Source organism: Camelus bactrianus, chromosome 6 (assembly GCF_048773025.1).
Source record: "Camelus bactrianus isolate YW-2024 breed Bactrian camel chromosome 6, ASM4877302v1, whole genome shotgun sequence".
NCBI classification, from domain to species: Eukaryota; Metazoa; Chordata; class Mammalia; order Artiodactyla; family Camelidae; genus Camelus; species Camelus bactrianus.
This window is the reverse complement of record NC_133544.1, coordinates 62,058,278-62,070,028: the sequence shown is the minus strand read 5'-3', so window position 1 is coordinate 62,070,028 and position 11,751 is coordinate 62,058,278. Positions and strand designations below refer to the sequence as shown.

The following is an 11,751-nucleotide window of genomic DNA, read 5'->3' as shown; positions in this document are numbered from 1 at the left end:
AAAGACCCAGATATTCCCATCAAATCCTTTTGTTATCTTCATAAAGTTTCGAGTTAAAGAATCCCTCTTGGTGCTGTTATATAAATACATATTCAGGAGGGACTCAACTAAGGTGAAGTTTCTTTTCCTTTTAACTGAAGTATAATCAGTTACAATGTGTCAATTTCTGGTGTACAGCACAATGTCCTAGTCATATATATATATATATATATACACATACACATACATTCATTTTCATATTCTTTTTCATTAAAGGTTATAACAGATATCAAATATAGTTCCCTGTGCTATACAGAAGAAATTTGTTTTTTTAATCTATTTTTATATATAGTGGTTAACATTTGCAACTCTCAAACTCCCAAATTTATCCCTTCCCACCCTCTTTATCCCCAGTATCCATAAAATTGTTTACTATTTCTGCGAGTCTGTTTCTTTTGTAGATGAGTTCATTAGTGTTCTCTTTTCTTTCTTTCTTTCCTTTTTTAGATTCCACAAGGTGAAGTTTCTAATACTCAGGATTTGTAAAAAGCCAGGTAAGCGTCACCTTTTCCAGAATTTTATCTTAAACGTGTTGATTTCCAGCTGTGTGTACCATGTGGTACATTAGCATAGATAATAACGGATACACTCTCACCTTCAAGAAGTTGTATTCTATCCACCTCTTGCTTCAACCTCACAGTTACCAGTGTTTAAATATCAACTGTTGGCGTTGCTATCTTCATTAAGAATGTTCTACATTTCTAGTGTCTCAGCAAAAGGGGTGCTGAGGACATTGCTGGCCCTAAGAGCTGAGCCTAAGATAAATTATGGAATGTCCCAAAGATGTTGGCTATGTCTCTACCCCTCTTTGTAATGTGTTGCCCCTTTCCACATTCCCCGCTAACTCCCATCCTCCTGTGCCCATTGAGGCCTGCCCCCTCTCATGTCATGTCCTTGGAATACTAGCTCATCCTGATGATGAAATATTATGTGATACATACATTTTCAAGTAATTTTTACTGACATGGTGAAATGCTCCCAATAGCATTTATTTTTAAAAGAATCCCAACCCATACAATATCCCTAAAAAATGGAATGGGGTGGAAATTTCATTATTTTATCTGCCAATAGTAACAGTCCTCTTAAGGGGCAAACTATCCTTGTTTCAGAAAATAACCTGGTATAAGACTTTGAGTGAGAGGGAAGACCCAAGGGTGGGAGAGCTGGTTGGAGCTTGAGCAACAGCAGGAAGTGGCTGAACTGCTTTGTGTGAGGCCAGGATCAAGGACCGAGAGCAAGGGAGGTACTCCCAGGCTGAGGACAGCTGGGCAAGCGGTGGCTGGCGGGGATTCTCTGGCAGAGAACCATAAGAAGGGTCTGACTGGTGTCATGCTTGAAGCTGCTCACCACGGTATGTATTTCTCCTCCCTAATCTTCAGCTTGCCACGGGCACAAATATTTGCTGTGAGTGGCGTTGTGTGTGTGTGTGTGTGTGTGTGTGTTGTGTGTGCACATCCACGAGTGTGTATGCTGGAGGGAAGGAGGCAGACCTGGTAAAGAGCAGAGAGAGCATTTGTGGAGGTAAAGTCTGGAACTAAGAACTGACAATGAACAAGTGAACTCAGAGGGAGGGTATAGCTTATTGGTAGAGTGTGTTCTTAGCATGCACCAGGCCCTGGATTCAATCCCCAGAACCTCCATTAAAAAAATAATTAAATAAATAAATAAACCTAATTACAACCCCCCCCCCCAGTACACTCCTTCTCAATGTACATAAATTTGGGGGCAGGCTTTGGACTTCTGCAAGGAGTGGGATGAGGTGAGCATCATTTTGCCTAGACCTCAGTATCTATATAATTATACAGCTGGAAAAAAGAATCAAATGTTAAGATTAGTTCTCTCATGGTGGGAATAATTTTCTTCTTTAGAGTTTTCTCTATTACCCGTGTTTTCTACAATGAGCATTTATTATTTTTATTTTTTAGTTTTTACTGAGGTATAGTTGTTTTACAATGTTGTGTTAGTTTCTGGTGTACAGAGTAGTGATTCAGTTTTATATATATCTTTTTCAGATTCCTTTCTGTGACAGGTTATTACAAGATATTGAATATGTTCCCTATGTTATAAAGTAGGACCTTATTGTTTATCTGTTCTGAACATGGTAGTTTGTATCCATTTATTATTTATAAAGTCAGAAAAAGTTATTTTTAAAAATGTACTTATTCTGAGCCTCCCTGGCTTTAGCCATCAGGTTAGGAAGGATTTAACAAATCAATCTCGCCGTGAGCGTTAATAACTAACATGGAATGAGGCTCCATGTGCGGGAACACGCACATTTCCGCAGAGGACTCCTGCAGATGCTAATTCTTTAAGACAAAGGAATATGATTTCTAGGAGATTAAGACAAGCATGACTCAAACCAAGTAGCTCCCTATTCTACTTACCTGAAGACTAATCCGTCCCTTTAGCTGAAAATGTGGATAAACCCCAGAATTTGAAGGAGGAGAATTCTATTTCATGAATGATATCCGAGGGAAAAAAGAGCTCTCCAAGGTATTCAGACAACTCTGGCTCAGGGAGAATTGGCATTAATATTTCCTAGTGAGCCTTGAGCTATCGTGGATTATTTTCTCTTAGAATGTTTATTAGACGTTGGGAGCATTACTATTCTCTGCCCTCCAGGGTGGATAAAATCCCAAATAGCTTGAAGCCCAGGATTTGTGGTTGTACCTTTCAGGAGGGCAGGGACCATGTTTATCTGCCCTAGCTGCATCCCTGGGACTTAGGACAAAGCCTGAGACACAGAAAGAGATAAAATAATGACTAATCAAAGCTACCGTTAAATGTTTACAAGAACGGGTTTTGTTCTAAATAATTTATTTTATTGTTATTATTATTATTTTACCTTTTTTGGGTATGTGAACATTCAAATTCTAGTCTCTTAGAGAGTAGAAGCAGAGAGGGAGGGAAACAGAGAGCTCCTGTTTGGAGTTTGTCAGTTCTCTCAAGTGTTTTTCTTCTCCCTTGTAGAGAGGATGCTGTAGAGGTTCGTAATTCCTTCAGAATTCTGTCAAGCGAATAAGGGCTTGGACTTCTAGCACCCCCATTCTAAGCCCACACATTAGGTGGATCATTTAGGTCGTCTTTGCTTTGGGGTTTAGTTTGGAAGCATAATAGCCTCTAAGAGGCTCGGAGGCTGAGCCGGTTCCCAAAGAAGCTGCTCCCATCCCGCAACACAAGAGGGCAGTATTTCAACAGGCCTGAGATTTCGGACGCATCAAGCCGGCTTCCACTACCTTCAGCAAAAAGCCTGTTGGACTGATTATTTCAGCTCAAGAATTTCAGAGTCCAGGGGAGGATGCATTTTAATGACTCCAGGGAACGGATCAGATTAAACACATTATCCCGGATTTTCTTCCCTCGCCGCCTCTCACCCGCCTCCTCCGCGGCGTCTGTCTGCGCGGCGTGGTCTCAGCCCCTGCCCGGAATCAACCCCTCCGCAGCGCCGCAGCCCTTGCTAAGGAACGAAGGGCTGGAAAGGGTTTCTGCAGCTTGTCTTGGCGCAGATTCTCCAATGTCACCTTCCAGCAAGATAAACTTAGGAACTAATGAAAGTTGACTTCCCGGCAAACGTGTCTGCAACTGGACAGGGGAAACCAAACCCAGACCCCGCAGCTGGCGCATGCTACCGTGGGCTACACGCTGTTCTAGGGGCTTTACATAGGTTATCTCTAATCTTCCCAACAGCCTTACAAGAAAAATAGTACTGCCATGTAGCAGATGAGGAAATAAATACAGAGAGGTTAAAAAATGCTTCCAAGGTCATGAAACTAGTACGTGCTGAGCTGGGACTTACACCAGGATATCTGGCCCCAAGGCCTGGAATATACATGACATCTCCCTAAAGCTACGTCCCTACTTCTCTTATCCTTGTAAGTAGCCCAGGACACTTGGCTAGAGCATGAAGTGTACACACGAAATGATCTTCCTGGCTGGGGGCAAACAGGCAGGCTGCTTCTTTGGGCGCCTTTAATGTTCAAGAACAAGTTCTATTCATTCTCTATCCTCTGCAGCTCCTGCCATTTAATGAATAACTTGGCATTTAAAGGGTGCTCCATGCTGCACAGATCGATTAATTTGCATTTAATTAAGTTCTGGGTCCCCTTGGGTTATTTGACAGATTTACTCATGCTTTTTAAAAGTTTGTTTCTGTCTCACGTGTGTATAGGGGTTATGTCTGCCCAGTTTCTCCTTAAAACGCTCAGAAACCTACCAGAAAGTGTTATGTTTGCTTCCTCAGCTTTATTTTCACTGATAAAATATATAAGTGATTTTTTTTAAGGCAGAACTAACTAATCAATCAAAACGAACAGCTGTAATCTGATTTTAGAGCAATCTGCATGATAAGAGTCGGCCAAGGAGAAATAATTTCCCATCACAGTGGGATAACATGCAAATGGAATTTAAACTCCAGGCTCCCTCACCTCACAGAATGTCAGGGAAGTGCCAAGCAGCATATGCTTATGAATGGAAAAGCCAATGGTGTTAGATTTTCTCTTAGGTTATTCTCGATCTCGTTTTCATAAGGGACAACATAGCTCTAAACATTTCTAAATATTTCACTCCATATGGCCTGCATCCCAAGCTGGAAAATATCTACCAACTGCCCACAGAGAAAGTTTAAAAGAAGAAGAAAGAATCGATGTTATTGGAAAATCTCCTCAGAAAAGTTTTCCCAGGGGTAAAATATGGGCCGTCTGCCTTGCAATGTTGTTGAATCTATTCACGCAAAGGCCAGACGATTGTTTATTACTGTGTCATGGAAGGTGTCGCACTAGGTTGAAAGTTGGACCACAGGACCCCTGGGGAAGGTTCTAAGATTCTGGTGGATGAAGCACATGAATAGTGATTACCTGGAGTCTTAACAAATTCCACCATATTATCTTGGGAAGCTCCAGTACAGGGACCTGACCTTCCTGTGCTGTGTCGGAGGTTCTCTTCAACTTTCCTCAGACCTACTTTTCAACTCCTGCAAACCAGGACAGGCCAGAGTCTGTGAGTAGTAATACTTCAAAGAAAAATGAGAGAAATGACAGTCATTAAAAATGGGTCACCACTTATTGGCACAAAAACAGACATATGAATCAATGGAACAGAATAGAGAGCCCAGAAATAAACTCACAATCCTACGGTCAATTGATTTTCAACAAAGGAGGCAAGAATATACAATGGAGAAAAGACAGTCTCTTTGGCGAGTGATGCTGGGAAAGCTGGACAGCTGCATGTAAATCAGTGAAGTTAGAACACTCCCTCACACCATACACAAAAATAAACTTAGAATGGCTTAAAGACCTACACATAAGACCGGACACCATAAATCTCCTAGAAGAAAACATAGACAAAACATTCTCTGACATAAATCATACTAATGTTTTCTTAGGCCAGTCTCCCAAGGCAATAGAAATAAAAGCAAAAACAAACAAATGGGACCTAATTAAATTTATAAGCTTTTGCACAGCAAAGGAAACCATAAACAAAATTAAAAGGCAACATACAGACTGGGAGAAAATATTTGTAAATGATGCAACTGACAAGGGCTTAACTTTTAGAATATACAACAGCCCATACAACTCAATAACACTAAAACAAGCAACCCAGTCAAAAAATAGGCAGAAGACCTAAACAGACATTTCTCCAGTGAAGACATAGAGATGGCCAATAGGCACATGAAAAGATGTTCAACATCACTAATTATCAGAGCAGTGCAAAGCAAAACCACAATGAGTTATCACCTCACATGGGACAGAACTGTCATCATTAAAAAGTCCACAAATGATAAATGCTGGAGAGGGTATGGGGAAAAGGGAACCCTCCTACATTATTGGTGTGAATGTAATTTAGTGCAGACACTATGGAAAACAGTATGGAGATTCTTTTAAAAACTAAAAACAGATTTACCATATGATCCAGCGATCCCACTCCTGGGCATATATCTAGAAAAGACAAAAACTCTAATTCGAAAAGATACATGCACACCCATGCTCATAGTTGCACTATTTGCAATAGCCAAGACGAAGCAACCTAAATGTCCATCAACAGGTGATTGGATAAAGAAGTTTGGTACACACACACACACACACACACACACACACACACAATGGTATACTACTCAATGGAATAACGAAGAATGAAATAATGCCACTCACAGCAACTTAGATGGACCTAGAGATTATCATACTAAGGGAAATAAGTCAGACAGAGAAAGACAAATATCGTATGAGATCACTTATATGTGGAATCTAAAAAAATGACACAAATGAACTTATTTACAAAACAGAAACAGACTCAAAGACATAGAAAACAAGCTCATGGTTACCAAAGGGGAAAGTGGGGATAGATCAGGAGTTTGGGGTTTGCAGATACAAACTACTATATATAAGATAAAGGACAAGGTCCTATTGTATAGCACAGGGAACTATATTCAATAGTTTGTAAAAACCTATAAGGAAAAGAATATGAAAAGGAATATACATATATGTATAACTGAATCACTATGCTGTACACCAGAAACCAACACAACATTGTAAATCAACTACACTTCAATAAAAATAAAAGCGGGACACTACTGAGAGAAATGGGTTAGGAAACCATAACTATACCTAAAACGAGAAAGCTCTGTGACTCGCCTCACTATCTGGGAAACCAGCTGGTATGTGACAGATGCAATTCTTTTTTCCAACTATGAGGCCAAATGCTGTCCCCCTAGCAAGGCTGATACACTGGGGGGATACACTGACGCGCTTCTCCAAGGCGCCCAGAACCCTGTGAATGTGTGGTCACTCACGGATGAGTGGAGTGGTGGCCCCTTATCAAGCAGCACTGGGCATCTCATCCATTGTCATCCTCTCCTTCACCTGCTAAATATGTCTGGAGTGTGTCCAATGTGCCAGGCACAGTGGTAGGTGCTTGGGACACAGCAGTGAACAAGGAAGACAAGATTCTCACATCATAATGGGAGAGAGAGATGGTTAAATAATGAATAAATAAGGTAATAACAGTAAGGGCTGCTATGAAGAAAATAAAACAGGGAAAGGGGAAAGAGAGGTCCCGGGTACCTGCTTTAGTATGACTGGTGAGGGAAGCTTCTCAGGAGTGGATTGAATGAGAAGAGGCCAACCAGGCACAGAGCTGGGCAACAACATTCCAGGCAGAGGGAACAGTGGGCTCAAAGGCCACGAGGTGGAAGCCCCCGTGTGCTCGAGAAACGTGAAGAGGACCAGTGGGGCTGGCGTGTCAAGAGGGAAGACTGGATGCAAGCCGAGGTCAGCGGGAGAGGCAGCTGTGCTGGAACTGGAGAGCGACTGAATCTTGACTGCACTTGGGGCTGTGAAACTCAGCATTAAAAAAACAAACAAACAAACAAAAAACAGGTAAAACCTCTTTTTATTATAAGATATAAAATTATTCTGTCAAATTGCTCTGAAATTTCCCAAAGTTTGTCCTCAGTTTCTTTACTTATATTGTTGCAGATGGGAACCAAGTTTCTGGATCACTCTTTAAGTAGCTGGCATTGGGGAACACAGCCTTCCGTAGTTTCTCCACTGACTGTTTCCTTAAGTGATGTGAGGATTAAGATGTTAAAAAGGTGTGTAATAGACTGAAAAGTGCCATCTAAATTTTATACTATGATTGTCCTCATTGGGATAAAGAGCATTTCAGGACAGCCACTCTTGCTGAAGCTGCTGCTCAATTTGAACCTTATTCAGGGTACCAGTTATGATCTAGCCACAGTTACAGTTGGCAGGAATGGCTAAAATCCCCTTGGGATGATCCCGCGCATGTGAGCCTTGAATCTAAAAAGTCAGCTGGGGGAAAAAACACACTCTTGTCCTCCATCCAGCTTTGAAAAGCCCATCAAGCATCCATTTTCTCTGAGGTTGTAAGTGTAAGGCCAATATTTCAAAATCCCCCAAGCATCAGCAATTTTTCCCATTATATCTCTAAAACCCACCTGGGAGTTCTCCTCAGAGTCCCATCAAAACAGCACTCTGCTGATCTGGATGATTTGAAAACATATTACAACTAACTAGACAACAGCCCAGAAGGGGAATGACACCGATGGTGGGCTTTTAGTACCTGTTGCAGCCTCAGGGTCTGCCACGCACAGCTCCACCTCCTTAGAATATGCATTTCACCCCAGCCCTAAATTTTCTATATTACCTTTATATCCTATTTATAAAGGCAGGTGGGAAAATTCTTAGTCTTGGAACATAGCTTTGAAAGAGAAACAATCAAAAGGCATCTAAAGAGGGTCCTCCTGGGACGTGGTGCTTTAGGAGAAGGGTGGTGCGCTCACCCACACAGAGCAAAATCAGGCCCGCATTCCTCTTGTCCTCCCTCTCCCATCTTCCCCTGTGACTCTTTCATTTTAGAAAGAAGCGTCCTCCCTGCTTTGACCTCTGCCCTGTGTCCAGATCTTGCTCTGAGCTGGCTGCCAACTAATCCTGAGTCACCCCAGGTGACGGTTCTGCAGCCTGGAGCTGAATCCCAGCCCTACTTCTAACTGGCAGTGTGTCTTGGACACGTGGCTTAACCTCTTCCAGCTGTAGCGCCTTCATTTGTAAGACCTCCTGACTTAACCGCCAGCACCGTCATTTGACTAGATTCGATAGTGAAGGTTTTCCTTATGTGGAACGACTCTAATGGAATGGGATTTTAAAAGGATTGTGAGACCTTGGGGGACAGTGTGGGCAAGCTCATGTCCTGACCTAGAATCCTGAAATATTAATCTCTGTGCTCACTGTACTTTGCTATATGTCTGGACCCTTTGCCCAGTTAGAACATTCAGATGGAAAGAGAAAGAAATGGTTAATACTCATTTTTGTTTGGCTTCCAAACTAGGTTCTTAAGAATTAAAAGAAAAGGCCTGGAGGGGAGCAGAGCATGGTATATGCACCACAAAGGTTAGTGAGACATGGGGGGTGAGGCTGACGGCCATGTCTTCCTCTCCCAGAGAGAGTGTGAGGGTCATTTGGATGGAGAGGGTACAGAAATCAGGTGATTCTGGACACAATTGTGGAGGCAGCCAGAGGCTGTATTAAGAAGTAGCTGACTGAGGTGAGGGGCCCCACAAATGAAAGCGATCCCTATAGAAAGACACAGAACACAGCACAGCCTGCAGCCCTGCTCACTGCCTGTGGCCCATCCCGCAGCGGGACCACCATTGGGATCCTAGATGTGGCCCAGCCTCCACCCAAACTGTCCCGTGTGGGACATGTCCGACCCTTGTCACCGTTCCAGTATACTATAAACCTATGCTTCATTAAATGAGGCAAGGGACCTTGACTACAGACGGATGAATGGTGTAGAAAAAAGTACTAAGAACTGCGTGGTCGGCAAAATAGGCCTAATATACATTCTGTGTGATCAATTATGATGATTGGCATTGGACCAAGAGGGTGATGGAGTTTAAAGGAATCCAATATACAGCATCCTTTTCCCCCAACATTTGGAGCACAACCCAGGAACCTTGAGAGGCAGACAAGCAGCTGAATTTGGGGAGCCAGAAACATGAGGCTTTGATTAAGTGGTGTTAAGCCTTAGGTGGAATAAACGCTGGTAATGTGATTTTTAAAATTTATTTATTTATTTATTTATTTATTTATTTATTTATTTATTTATTTATTTATTGGTTTGTAGGACTTAATTGTGACACATGGTTGTTTTGTTTGTTTGTTTGACAATGATGTGATTGTCTTTTGACTAGTAGGGTTGGACTGGCAGTTTAAGGCTTTATATTTTAGTAAGCGTAGTCCGGTGGGATTTTGACCTAGCAGTTAATGGCAACTTTGTCCACAGGCAAGCAGCTGTTCTTAAACAGGCAGGGCAGCAAGCGCCAGCCTTACAAACATCCAAGAGCTGCACTGGCTTCAGTAAACACAAGGAGCTGAGGCAAGGTTTTGATTAGAGGGGTAAGGAAACTGTTTTCATATGCCAGCTTTCAAGTATAGGGAATGAAACAATTTTTGTTGTCGTTGCCTGGCTGCAAATCTACAATCCAAAACTTTAAAAGAGTAAAAGAAGCTACATTTCATGTGTCCTAAAAACCATTCACGCGTGTGTTTCTCATTCTAAAATGATGAGCCAGGTAAAACAGGCAGGGCTGGATCGGCCACAGAGCTTCTGGTCCTATTGTATACTATTTTGAAAACTGAACAGGACCATAGCCAGGGATAGATAGGAATGTTATATAATAATATGGTCACTTCATCAGGAGATCACACCCGTTTGGAACAGAGATACACGCTCTCTTGGGGAAGCTCTGGGTGGGGCTGCTTTATAGGGATCCCGGCAGCGGGGAGGAGGCGGAGCTCTTGCCAGTGCCGAGCAAGTGTGCTGCGCAGGCTCCAGATTGCAGGCGCACGCACTGTCTCTGCACGTGGCTCGCCACAGCCACCTAGACTGCGCAGGCGTGCTGCTCGCGCCCCAGAACGCAGGCGCACGCACCGTGTCTGCACGTGGCTCACAGCCGCCAGTTAGAATCGAAGTGCCAGTCACAGCGTTCCGTGGTGCAGAGGGGTCCCGCGCAGCCCTTATGCAGGAGGACCTCTGGTCTGAACTGTCCGGTGTATGGCCTCTGCAAGCAGCACTCTGTGAGCAAATGAAACTAGAAGACGCACAAAGGAAAAAAAAGGTTAGTCCTTATTTCATTACCCAGATTCTATTTTTATTTCTGGGGAATTGTCAGCGAGCTTTACTGGTGACCGAAGCTTTTCAATTAAAAATTCAAATCCTTTCATAGGTATCGTTTACTTATTGATCATTTTAGGTTATTTCTTCTTGTCAAAACTGTGTGAGTCTTAAATTGCTTGTTCATTTAAGCCGTAGAAGTTATTGACATGTGTTGTTCATTATTTTCATTTATTCTCCTTTTAATGCGTGGAGTGAACCCCTTTTTGGTTCCTAATATTGGTAATTTGTATTTTCCCTCTTGTTTTTTTGGTCTGAATAGAGGTTTATCTATTTTATTGATCTTTCAAAAGATTACTGCATTAGTCTATTGCTGTTGTCATACATTGCCACAAACGTAGATTAAAACAACACAGATTTATTATCTGACAGTTTGGGAGTCAGAAGTTCAAAATCAGGCCTACTGAGCTTAAGTGAAGGGGCTGGCAGGGCTGGTTCCTTCAGGAGGTTCTGAGAGCAACACCTGTTTTCTTGCCTTTTCCAATTTCTAGAGGCTGCCTGCATTCCTTGGCCTATGACCCCTTCTTGCATCTTTTAACTTCTTGCTTCTGTTATCACACCTCTAATTCTGAATTTTCTGTCCTCTCTAATAAGGATACTTGTGATTCCATTGGGCCCACCCAGATAATCCAATCTCCCTGGCTCAAGTTCTTTCATCACACCTGCAAAATTCCTTTTACCAGGTAATGTATTCCTAGGTCCCAATGATTAGGTTATGGACATTTTCAGAGGACCATTACTCAGCCTTTTACAGTCAGCTTTTGATTTCATTGCTTTTCTCAACTGTATGCTTGTTTCCTATTTTACTGATTTCCAATGTTAGCTCTATTATTTCCTCCCTTTCTGCTTTGGATTGCCCTCTTTTTCTTGTTTCTTAAGGTGTAAATTTAGATTTTTTTATCTGGGTTATTTTTTCTTTTATATTAAAAGCATTTAATGCTGCAAAGATCCCCCTAAACACTGCTGTAGGTACATCTCAAAAATTTTGATATGTTGTATTTTTAGTTTCATTCAGTTCAAAAA

The 11,751-nt window shown here is 42.1% G+C and overlaps 1 long non-coding RNA gene across 2 annotated transcripts; it reads left to right on the top strand.

Annotated features, from left to right (window-relative positions):
• The first annotated feature begins 490 nt into the window (after window positions 1-490).
• LOC141577922 (uncharacterized) lies at window positions 491-8,941 on the top strand. Of its 2 annotated transcripts, XR_012507570.1 has the most exons (4): window positions 491-1,390; window positions 7,187-7,409; window positions 7,509-7,624; window positions 8,881-8,941. It is a non-coding gene; the product is annotated as an uncharacterized LOC141577922 (long non-coding RNA). The 2 variants fall into 2 exon arrangements; XR_012507569.1 differs by lacking the exon at window positions 491-1,390 and having other exon boundaries at window positions 2,046-7,409.
• The last annotated feature ends 2,810 nt before the right edge of the window (window positions 8,942-11,751 follow it).